The sequence below is a fragment of the Chelonia mydas genome, chromosome 4 (genome assembly GCF_015237465.2).
Source record: "Chelonia mydas isolate rCheMyd1 chromosome 4, rCheMyd1.pri.v2, whole genome shotgun sequence".
Classification (NCBI taxonomy): Eukaryota; Metazoa; Chordata; order Testudines; family Cheloniidae; genus Chelonia; species Chelonia mydas.
In genome coordinates, this window is record NC_057852.1 from 59,718,199 (window position 1) to 59,731,253 (window position 13,055).

The window sequence follows — 13,055 nt, forward strand, 5'->3', positions numbered from 1 at the left end:
GCTAATTTAGACCTCATCATTCTATATGTATAGTTGGGATTATGTTTTCCAATGTGGATTACTTTGCATTTATCAACACTGGGCAACAAAATGGCAGATGAAATTCAGTCACCCAGTTTTGAGAGATCCTTTTGTAGCTCTTCGCAGTCTGCCTGGGACTTAACTATCTTGAGTAGTTTTGTATCATCTGCAATTTTGCCACCTCCCCGTTTACCCCTTTTTCCAGATCATTTATGAATATGTTGAATAGGACTGGGCCCAGTACAGACCCCTGGGGAACACCACTATTTACCTCTCTCCTTTCTGAAAACGGACCATTTATTCCTACCCTTTGTTTCCTGTCTTTTAACTAGTAACCGATCCATGAGAGAACCTTCCCTCTTATCCATGACTGCTTACGAGCCTTTGGTGAGGGACCTTGTCAAAGGCTTTCTGAAAATCAAAATACACTATATCCACTGCATCCCCCTTTTCCACATGCTTGTTGACCCCCTCAAAAAATTCTAGTAGATTGGTAAGGCATGATTTCCCTTTACAAAAACCATGTTGACTATTCCCCAACAAATTATGTTCATCTATGTGTCTGACAATTTTGTTCTTCGCTATAGTTTCAGCCAGTTTGCCCAGTTCTGAAGTCAGGTTTACCCGCAGGTAATTGTCAGGGTTTCCTCTACAGCCCTTTTTAAAAATTAGCGTCACATTAGCTATCCTCTAGTCGTTTGGTACAGAAGCGGATTTAAATGATAGGTTATAGATAACAGTTAGTAGTCCTGCAATTTCACAGTTGAGTTCTTCTCTGCTCCTTGAAGTCTTTAAACCACGATTTGAGGACTTCAATAGGTCAGACATAGGTGAGAGGTTTTTCACAGGAGTGGGTGGGCGAGATTCTGTGGCCTGCGTTGTGCAGGAGGTCAGACTAGATGATTATAATGGTCCGTTCTGACCTTAATATCTATGAATCTATGAATACCATCTGGTCCTGGTGACTTATTACTGTTTATCAATTTGTTCCAAAACCTCCTCTAATGACACCTCAATCTGGGACAGTTCCTCAGATTTTTTCACCTAAAAAGAATGGCTCAGGTTTGGGAATCTCCCTCACATCCTCATCTGTAAAGACCAATGCACAGAATTCATTTAGTTTCTCCGCAATGGCTTTATTGTCCTTGAATGCGCCTTTTTTTTTTTTTTGCTATTACTTTTTGAGTCTTTGGCTTCTTCAAATTCTTTTTTGGCCTTCCTAATTATATTTTTACACTTCATATGCCAGAGTTTATGCTCCTTTCTATTTTCCTCACTAGGATGTAACTTTCACTTTTTAAAGGATGCCTTTTTGCCTCTCACTGCTTCTTTTACTTTATTGTTTAGCCACGGTGGCTCTTTTTTGGTTCTCTGTGTTTTTTAATTTGGGGTATACATTTAAGTTGAGCCTCTATTATGGTGTCTTTAAAAATTTTCCATGCAGCTTGCAGGGATTTTACTTTTGGTGCTGTACCTTTTAATTTCTGTTTAACTAACCACCTCACTTTTGTGTAGTTCCCCTTTCTAAAATTAAATGCTACAGTGTTGGGCCACTGTGGTGTTTTCCCTGCCACAGAGATGTTAAATTTAATTATATTATGGTCACTATTACCAACCGGTCCAGGTCTTGGACCTGATCCTGTGCTCCACTTAGGACTAAATCAAGGATTGCCTCTCCTCTTGTGGGTTCCAGGACTAGCTGGTCCAAGAAGCAGTCATTTAAGGTGCCAAGAAACTTTATCTCTGCATTCCTTCCTGAGGTGATATGTACCCAGTCAATATGGGGATAGTTGAAATCCCCCATTATTATTGAGTTTTTTATTTTAGTAGCCTCTATAATCTCCCTGAGCATTTCACAGTCACTATCACCATCCTGGTCAGGTGGTCAGTAATATATCCCTGCTGCTATATTCTTATTATTCAAGCATGGAATTACTATCCATAGAGATTCTGTGGTACCGTTTGGTTCATTTAAGATTTTTACTTCATTTGATTCTATGCTTTCTTTCACATACAGTGCCATTCCCCCACTAGTATGACCTGTTCTATCCTTCCGATATATTTTGGTATTACTGTGTCCCATTGATTATCCTTATTCCACCAAGTTTCTGTGATGCCTATTATAACAATATCCTCATTTAATACAAGGCTCTCTAGTTCGCCCATCTTATTATTTAGACTTCTAGCATTAGTATACAAGCACTTTAAAAACTTGTCACTTTTTAGCTGCCTGCCTTTACATGATGTAATTGAATGGGACTTTTTTCATTTGACTGTTTCTCATCAGATCCTACCTGTATTTTATCATCTTCCATCCTCTCCTCCTTATTAGGACATAGGGAATCTCATTTATAGCTCCTCCCCTAAGGGATGTCTGAACCACATGCTCCTCCACACCTGTGGGCTTTCCCCCAGTCCTTAATTTAAAAAACTGCTCTACAACCTTTTTAATTTTAAGCGCCAGCAGTCTGGTTCCATTTTGGTTTAGGTGGAGCCCATCCTTCCTGTATAGGCTCCCCCTTTCCCAGAAGTTTCCCCAGTTCCTAATAAATCTAAACCCCTCCTCCCTATACCATCATTTCATCCACGCATTGAGACTCTGCAGTTCTGCCTGTCTAACTGGCCCTGCGCATGGACCTGGAAGCATTTCAGAGAATGCTACCATGGAGGTCCTGGACTTCAATCTCTTAGCTAGCAGCCTAAGTTTGGCCTCCAGGACCTCTCTCCTATCCTTCCCTATGTCATTGGTACCTACATATACCATGAGCACCGGCTCCTCCCGAGCACTATACATAATCCTATCTAGATGTCTCAAGAGATGTGCAACCTTCGCACCGGACAGGCAAGTCACCATGCAGTTCTCCTGGTCATCGCAAACCCAGCTATCTATGTTTCTAATGATCAAATCACTCATTATTAACACTGGTCTCTTCCTAATAACTGGAGTTCCCTCCCCTGGAGAGGTATCCTCAGTCCAAGAGGATACCACAACACCATCTGGAAGGAGCGTCCCAACTATGGGATTGTTTCCCTCTGCTCCAGTTGGATGTTCTCCTTCCCTGAGGCTTTCATCCTCCTCAACAGCACAGAGGCTGTCAGACCAGGGGTGGGACTGTTCTACTGTGTCCAAGAAAGATGAGACTGTTTCCTTAGCTTCTTGCACCGGATGCACACATACTCCACCTGCACATACATGCTGCATTGCATGCAATAAACTGGGTTGGTAGCCCCCACACTGCTGCTGGACTTCTGCCTGCATTCTCTTTTAACTCCTGAAGCTTGTTCCTTTGTTGTTTTGTTTTTATCGAGGTGTTTTGGGCTTTAAGTTTAAAGACGTTTAAGGAATGTTAACTGTATATAGCCCCCTCTCCCCTGTAAACTCCCTCTCAAAACTCCCCCATTAGCCGCTCCTGTTCGCAACACTAGCTCCTCTGGTCGCTTAGGAGCAGGCTTTTTAAAGCCCTGGTCTTCCTGAGTAGCTGCACCCTCTGGTTAAGGGTTGATGGGTGCTACAGGGCTCAGGGACCAAAGCCTCATTAAGAAGCTCTCAGCCTTGCCTAGGCCATAGGCTCAGCACCCACATGGTATATTTCAGTCCAGCAGCAAGCACACCACAACAAACAGAAATACACACACAACAGACAACAAACTTACCTCAAGGGTCATGTAATCGCTCCTCCTTCACCTGGAGAAGTCCCTCGCAAAAAGTCCCCTGTTAGCTGCTCCTGTTCGTGACGCTAGCTGATCATGCAGATCAACCAGGGCCAGCAGCAGTAGACAAAAGGTAATAATATGCCTATGGGTAAAAACACCAACACCATGGAGCCAGTTGCAGCACAAAATTCAGTAGGATTGCACAAGTGGCCTAACAAGCACCGCCGTCCTTACCCATACTCAAAGTACGCAGCTGCATAGAGCGCCAGGAAATTTGGGGCACCAAATTGCTCCAAATTTTCTGGTGCCCTACGCAGCTGCGTGCTGCTCCAGCGGCCAGCCCAATCCCCTGGCCGCCCAGGAAAGCTGCCCCCGCCCCTGCTCCGCCTCTTCTCCATGGCCCCAGCCCTGCCCCCACTCCACCCCTTCCCCTAAGCAACATCCCAGGGGACTGCAGCAGGGGTTGGGCGCGCCCTGCACTCACCAGGTGGTGGGAAGTGGAGCAACCCGACCCCAGCTCGCTCTGCTATGCCAGCTCCCAGCCACGCCACCGGTGAGTGCTGGGAGGCGGTTCCCCCTGCCCCCCAAGTTCCAAGGCTGGGAGCCAGGGGAGCAGAGCGGAGCGGGCTGGGTCACCCCACTTCCTGCTGTCCCATGATTGTGGGGTCAGGCCTGCCCTGCACTCACCAAGCGGGAGAAAGTGGAGCGACCTGGCCCTAACCTGCTCCACTCCACCAGCTCGTGCTGAGGGGCGGTTTTCCCCCTGCCCCCCAAGCCTGCTCCTGCTCCCCTGCAGAGGCCTAGGGCCACACACACACACCCCTAAGGGGAGGCTTCATAGGGCACCAAAATGTCTAGGGACAGCCCTGCTAACAAGAGATGGAAATAAAACAGACAGAAAGAGAAGAGAAGTAAGGAAAGTAAAGAAAAACATCACAAGAGGAAGAAATTGAGATTTACTTTTTCTTGGGAATTTGTATGAGGAAGAATAAGTGTTAAAAAAAAGAGAGAGAGAATGAGAAAAGACAGCAGTGATTATCCCCATGATACAATGACAATAGTAAAGGAGGACTTGTGGCACCTTAGAGACTAACAAATTTATTTGAGCATAAGCTTTTGTGAGTTACAGCTCACTTCAGTGCATCCGATGAAGTGAGCTGTAGCTCACAAAGCTTATGCTCAAATAAATTTGTTAGTCTCTAAGGTGCCACAAGTACTCCTTTTCTTTTTGTGGATCCAGAGTAACACGGCTGCTACTCTGAAAAATGACAATAGTGTGAGCCACCAGAATTAAATGGAAGAGAGGAGACTGCATTACAAGTGGTGGAAATGGAATGCCCCTGTAGCTTTCTAGCTATTTCATTGTTCAGTTAATGGTTGGATGAGATTTCACCATGCAGTGTCGTGGAGAGACACCCTCCAGATTCTTGACCAGGATTTTTGAACAACCAAATGAGACTGCCCCCAAGAGGCCTTCCTAAGTACAGTATTACATCCTAGTGCATGGTAGGACTGGATTTGGGGAGTTTGAGTGCTGTGGGAATATTTACACAGTGCACACATCAATTATATAACTCACTTTGCGTCTCAGTACCTTGATTTAAATAGCTTCCAAAAATTGGAATACAACAAATCTCATCTTTTCTTAATACCCATAAAAAAAGTGTATACTGACACTATTTCTGGTAATGGATTGTTAGTTCTTAGACCTTGATCCAAAACCTATTGACGTTAATGAGACCCTTTTCATTGTCTTTTGTGGGATTTGGCTTAGGCCCTTTGGTTCAGATCCACAAAGAGACTTAGACCTTGCAACACTGAGTATCATAACGCCTAACTTAGGCATCTAGAAAAATCACAGGAACAACACTGTGCTCCACAAAGCCTGAGTTAAGTGTCTAGGTTCCCTGTACAATGAATAGGGAGAGATAGGGGCCTTAGAATGCAATCCACAGAAGCCAGCATGTGAGGCAGGGAGCCACCTAAACTAGCCAATGGAAGATGATGACAGCAGGGGTGAGTGCAAAGCCCTGCTCCTCTCATGGAATTAGGTGCCTAAGTCCAAGCTGCAGGAAGACACCTGTCAACTTGGTGATTCACAAATGGGAGCCTGTCTCCTGGAGTCAGGCGGCTTAGGCACCTAAGTAGTTTCTGGTAGGAATGAGTGAGGCACCTGCTTTGCTCCCCACAAAACAGCCAGAGGAGGAGATGATGGAGCCCACCATACAACTTTTAGCCTAATGGTTAGAGCACTCACCTGGGATGTCGGAGACCCAGGTTCACTTCCTCCTTCTGCCTGAGAGGGAGAAATTGAACAGCGGTCTCCCACTTCTCAGGAGAGTGATCTAATCACTGGAGCAGGAAGACTTGACCCTACGGCTCCCCCATGCTCCTGAGTGTCTGTCCCTCTCTGTGGGCCAATGACTATTTAACTATTTATTCACTGTAGAACAGTCACCGAGCAAGAGAGAGGGAATGACTCTATAGTCCAGTGGTTAGGGCACCTACCCAGGAGGTAGGAGACCCAGAGTCCAGTTGCACTGCTCCAATCAGTCTATTTATACATAGTGGAACAGCTTCAACAGGAGACATGGAGAGAGCTCTACATCTGATTATCCCATAGCTCACCACCACCACCTTCTCCTGGATTTTGAATGGGACCCGATCCAGTAAGCAGCTTCTGGGCACACCTACTGGATAAGTTTCTGCATGTAAGATAGGCATTCATGCACCTATCGTCCAACAGTTCCTGAATCACTCTGAGGCTTAGGTGAGAGATAAACGTCCAGATGCCTAAATTAATGCAGCAGTGCACATATCCAGAGGCAGAAATTTAGGCTCTGAAGGAACTTTTACTCTGAAAACTTAGGTGCCAAGTTTAGGCATCTACACAGTTCTGCAAGAGTTTTGTGACTCTCCGTGGAGCCTAAAACTGGGATTTAGGAGCCTAAGTGTGAGACTTGGGGGCCTTAGTCTGGGATTTAGGCAACTAAGTACCTCTGCAGATTGGGACATTAATAACCACTTACCTATGATGAATCAGATTAATTTCATTCATAAGAATTGTTCTGCATGTGATCATGTGGGCTCTACAATTATTTTCTCTTTTATTATTATTATTATTATTATTTATTATTGGTGGTAATGAGGGATGAGCCTGTAAAGAATCTGATTTAGTTTTATTACAGCAGCAAGACCAATATGTTCACTACATTTCCTATAATATACTCATTTGCTTAAAAAAGAACAGAAGAATTTTTAATACTTTGTGGGCACATTGCACACCCTGAATATCTGTAGCTGTAATTAACATCTTGCCCTGACACCCTCCTTTTCCCTGATTACATTTGAAACAAATTCATATTTAGAACTGGGAAACTTGGGCTTTTTAATCATTTTAAAGGAAAGGAAAAGAAAAAAAAACTATTTCTTCCTTATCTTATTCTGTCTAGGCCATCTCCCTCACAACTGTTGCTAATTTTCTGAGGTTCCTTCCTTGCAAATATAAATTGCTTTCTCTAAGTCTCTTTATCTCCACTTTAGATTAATTTATTTATTCTTTCTTTCCTTATCTACAACTAGAGAGATGTCTAATCCAAAAGTATAATCCCTATATCATCTCACCAACTCATATGCAAGTGCTGTCTCCCAACGCACCTGTGCCTGGGTAAATTTTACCCAGCAGGCTGCTATACCTATGAGAACATTCCTCAGCCAAATTGAACTTCCCTTAGTCCAACTGCTCTCCCACATGCCCCTTTATCTTATTTCCCTATTTAATCCTTTTTTTAAAGTGAAAGATGTCAGATTAACAGCCCTGAAAAATGAACTCCTTGGTTCATTCAGAGAACAGTTATGTCAGCAACAGAAAATTGCTCATGTCAGTCAACATGCCTCAATCCTGAAGTGGAGGGACCATATTTATGGGTAGGAGGAAGTTCATTCTCCATGGTAATTCAATCCTTAGCTTCTCTCCAAGGTGTAACAAGGGTGGTAGTTTGTGGTGGACACCTGTCTACCTGTAAGGGGATTGTGTATTCATTCTTTATATATAGACTTATAAACAGACGTCACCATTTGGTAATTACCAACCTGGTTCAGATTTGAACTGCTGGCCTCCCAGTTGAAGGTTTTGCACCCAGTTACAATCCTTTGATTCATCTAAATCCTACACCTTTCCTAATGAAAACCATCCCCTGTATACAATCCCTCTCGCTCTGAGCTGTAGTCATTTTCAGCTGTGTTTGGTCTCAGCTACTGCTTTTACTGCTGTCTTTAAGATAACATGAAACATCCTGTGTGTTTGATGGCAGGATGTGGTGAACTTCAAGCTGGGGAGCAAATAGTTCTTTTTATAGGGGACCTTTACCAGCATGATCTTCACTGTTAGCTAGCCCTTTTTCTCCCAACAAACAAGCAGCTGTTAGCCCTAAGGAGCCTATTTTGAACACCAACATCTGACTCTTGCAGGCGGCAACTCTCTTCCTTTCAGCTAGTTAAACGTTTGGCTTATTTTGTCGTCTTCTCATTTCCTTTTTAGGAATTCCCATTCATTTCAGAGTGACTTTCAAGGCATTGTCCAAATGTCTCCCACAGTTTTACTGGTACTATAATCCTATGTACAAACTGGCTGCTGCTGATAGCCTGTAAGGTAACATACATCATAGACCCTAATACACTCACGCAAAGTAACAAATAAGACCAGTGATTGCAGGCACACTGAAAGTAAAAAAGAAAAGAACCAAACAACTCTTTTCACCCACATTGTCCACTACGGGAACATACAGAAACAGTGCCTAGTGCAGTGGTGAGCTGGAGCCGGTTAAATTTTGAAGCTGGTTTAGAACTGGTTGTTAAAGGGGTGGGCAAACTCCAGCCCGCAGGCCACATGTGGCCCGCGGGACTGTCCTGTCCGTCCCACCTGAGCTCTCGGCTGGGGAATCTCCCCTGAGAATTTTTACTCACCCGGAGGCTCTCTGAGCCTTCGGCGGCACTTTGGCGGCAGGTCCTTCACTCACTCTGGGTCTTTGGCAGCACGTCCTTCACTCACTCCGAGCCTTCAGCGGCACTTTGGCAGCAGGTCCTTCGGTGCCACCGAAGACCCAGAGTGACTGAAGGATGTGCCGCTGAAGTGCCGCCGAAGACCCAGAGCGACTGAAGGAACCAGTTCTTCAGCTTCTGGCAGGTCATCACTGGCCTTGTGGACTCACCCAAAGTTGACAGTACTTTGCCTTCCTGAATCTTTAGTGGAATGGGTAAAGGAAAAAGGAGTGTCACACCTATTCTCTCACTCCTGAGGAGGTAGCACATCCTCACATTTGATGTTTCTCAGCTGCAAGGAGATGGACAGCAGAAGTCTGGGAAACAGAAAGTATCTAGGATGAATGACTAAGGTCCATTTTAAAGGAACAGAACAACAGCTGGGTCCTGGAACAGTTGTATCACAAAATTAGGAGACCTATGGACTCAATCCTGTTTCTATCAAAGTCAATGGGAGTTTTGCCAATGAATTCTGTAGAAGTAGGATCAGATCCTAAGTGAAGATCAAGGAAGATGTTCACATAGTTGTCAGGCCATTTTGGGAAGTAAGGGTAGGATAAGTGAGTGAATAGGTTTGTTATATGAACAATTTCCTTTGCGGCAATGAGCTGTGTAGGGTAACCAAAGAAGAGTAGGAAACATAACTTTAGAACATCTTAATTTATTATGTGGTTCAGAAGTAACAGTACTTACTGAGTTTTTATTCGTACATCATTCCACCAATTTCAGTGGGATGTCTGAGTACAATCTAAATAAGGACTTCAAGATTTGGCCTACAGGAAAATTGTTGTTCTAGCTAATCTTTTCCCATCTCTATATTATCTGTCCTGAGGTAATTAGTCACCATGCACTCTCAATCTGAGACCAAGGGTTTCATTAGTAATGTTTGGCAGAGATGGTTTGCAAGTTTTTATCCTAATTTAGGGCAATTCTTATTTTTTTTAGAAATGCTAAAGTTGATAAAATACATTATTGTTTGTAGGTTCTAACTTTGTTTTATATATAGTAATTGTTTTGACAGGAGTAATTTTTAGTAGTTGAACCAACTGTTTTTAAAGTGAGAGAAAAAATTAGGGCAGTCAGTGAGAAGGTTCTTTAGGGCTTGTAAGTGTGAGTGTGTATTAATTACAGGTTTAATTATGTGATATTGTACAAACCATCTTTGCATGTCTAGTTATGCCCTAGGGCAAATATAATTCCAGCTAAAGCAAGTTTGGCATCAATGTGATAAAGATTAGCATGATTGTTTGTTTAGACCACAAATGAGTTCAAGTGTTCTTTCACTACTTTTAAGCTAACCATCATTTAAAATAGTATCTTTTAATTACATAGATTTAAATGAAAATTAGAGTTTTGCGAAATGCTTAGAACAAATCCCCAAACCATCTAAAACTCACCTGGACTCGAGCAATATTTCAAGCTCGGGCCCTGAACTTGAAATCGCTTAAGTTAATCTCTATTCAAGGTAGCACTTTGAACTTAAATGCTGTCATGAATAGATAGCCTTTTCTGAATCACAGCCTAAATACACTGGCCAGGTTTGGCAAAGGACCACTAAGGCAATATATGCAGTTGAATTAAAACTGTGCGAGAACCATATTTAAACATTTACTGTACTCTGCAGAAGTCAAGATATAAATAGCAAGGGTACTGCAGATCAGTGTGTTGGCACAACTATGCAGGGAAACTTGCACATTTATCAGCATGCTTCTCTCTAGCTAATATTGTTATTCTCTCACTTTCATTAGCACCAAAATTAATGAAGACATTAAAATATTTAGCTAACAACAGCTTATTTCCATGAATACCCCAGAGGAAACACACACTGACTAGAGAATAGGACCTGAGCTATGATTTTGTACAAGCTAGCCCACTCCTTTGTAAATCAATTTAAGATGGTTAGGCCCTGTCTGCATTTGAATTTGAAAGTGTTAGCACCTTTCTAGCATAAGCCACGTTTAAACATCATTGGACCTAATGAGGTTTGAACTCCACTGTAGATAGGGCCACTGAGATTTGGTGGGAACAGATTTCAAAATGTTCTTCATGTGGTGTTGAAAATGATTTGTTTCTGACAACATTAATATTAAAACCATTTTCAAAACCAGTTCAGGGGAAACCATTGCTTAAAACTATTTTCAGTAATGTTTCAGTTTCCTAAGAGACATGGTTAAATGTTTTGTATCCACAAAATCATAAGTAGAACTAGGTTCACTCAAAAACTTCATGAACTTATAGCCTTCCTGTCAGAAGTTAATTTTACTAGCTATCTTTATGCTGATTATTTTTTAATATTGGTGTTCTGTATTAAGCTTTAATACACAAATTTTATTTCCCCTCTCACCCCATACTGCCTGGCAGTGTTCTATTGTGTTCCAGAACAATTAACGTATTAAAAAGGTTTGTTCAACTGATGTGTTAACTAGTCCATTAACAATTCAAACAGAAAAAAAGTTACGTTTTATGAGTGGTTTATCATCCCAAAGACCAGTTAGTGATGAAATATTCACAACCATTTGTTTGCATTGGTGAGAAAGGGGTAATGCAAGGAAGAGAAGAAATTAGACTAGTGTATTCACAAACAGAAATAAACATCCATTTTGTAATTAATTGGCAACACTCAAGAAAAAGGAAAATTTTTGGACCAAGTTCTAATTTGATTTGAATTACATGGCTATAAAACTAGAGTAACTAAATCTAAGGGCATGGCTACACTTGCAGATGTAGAGCGCTTTGAGTTAAACCCGCCTTCGGAAAGCACAGTAGGGAAAGCATTGCAGTCTGTCCACACTGACGGGAACAAGCGCACTGGCATGGCCACATTTGCGGCACTTGCAGCAGCATTGGGAGCGGTGCATTATGGGCAGCTATCCCACAGAGTACCTCTTCCCATTCTGGCACTGTGGCTTGTTGGAAGGAGATGGGGGGGCGGGGCATTCTGAGTCCTGTCCCAACACCCCGTGATGCATCGGTTCGCATCCCAGCAATCCCTGTGCTTCCATCCACATTTGGCGCCATCTTTCAATATTTTTTGTACTGCGCGCTCTGTCTTCCCTTTCGGTCTGCGGGAATGGAGCCCGAACTGCTGAGGAGTATGCTGACGAGTCTCGCCAGCACGTCACATTTGGCAGTCGAGTAATTCCTTATGATCCAAAGTAACAGTGAGGGCTCCAACGATGATATCGACTCAAGTAACGCATATGACATGAGTTTGCTTGTTGCATTCATGGACATGCTCACCACCATAGAACACCACTTTTGGGCTCGGGAAACAAGCACTGAGTGGTGGGATCACATTATCATGCAAGTCTGGGATGACGAGTAGTGTCTGCAGAACTTTCAGATGAGAAAAGCCACTTGCATGGGACTGTGTGAGGAACTCTCCCCCACCCTGTGGCCCAAGGACATGAGATTGAGAGCTGCCCTGAAGGTGGAGAAGTGGGTAGCTATTGCAATCTGGAAGCTGGCAACTCCAGACAGCTACCGATCGGTCGCTAACCAGTTTGGAATGGGGAAGTCGACCATTGGAATCATGTTGATGCAAATTTGCAGGGCCATTAATTGCATCCTGCTCAGAAGAACCGTGACTCCAGGTAATGTGCATGACATTGTGGCTGGCTTTGCGCAAATGGGTTTCTCTAACTGCGGAGGGGTGATAGATGGGATGCATATTCCAATTCTGTCACCAGCCCACCTATCCTCCGAGTACGTTAATCGAAGGGGTATTTCTCTATGGTTTTCAAGGCGCTTGTGGATCACCGTGGGTGTTTCATTGACATTAACGCAGGCTGGCCTGGAAAGGTGCATCACGCATGCGTCTTTTGAAACACTGGCCTGTTCAGGAAGCTGCAAGCCAGGACTTTTTTCCGCAGACCAGAAGATCACCGTAGGGAAAGTCGAAATGCCCATTGTGATCCTCGGAGACCCCACTTACCCTTTAATGCCGTGGCTCATGAAACCTACACAGGGACCCTTGACAGCAGCAAGGAGCGGTTCAACAACAGGCGGAGCCAGTGCAGAATGACTGTGGAGTGTGCTTTTGGACATTTAAAGGGCCGCTGGCGCTCTCTGTATGGGAAGCTGGACCTGGCCAATGACAGCATCCCCGCGGTTCTATCCGCGTGCTGTACCCTCCATACCTCTGTGAAGGGAAGGGTGAATGATTCACTCAGCCATAGAACTCAGAGGTTCAACACCTGGAGGCTGAATTTGAACAGCCAGAGAGCAGGGCTATTAGAGGGGCCCAGCGCAGGGCTGCAAGGATTAGGGATGCCTTGAGGGAGCAATTTGAGGCTGAAAGCCGTCAGTAATGTCTGGTGCCCTGCACGGGACTGAAATGC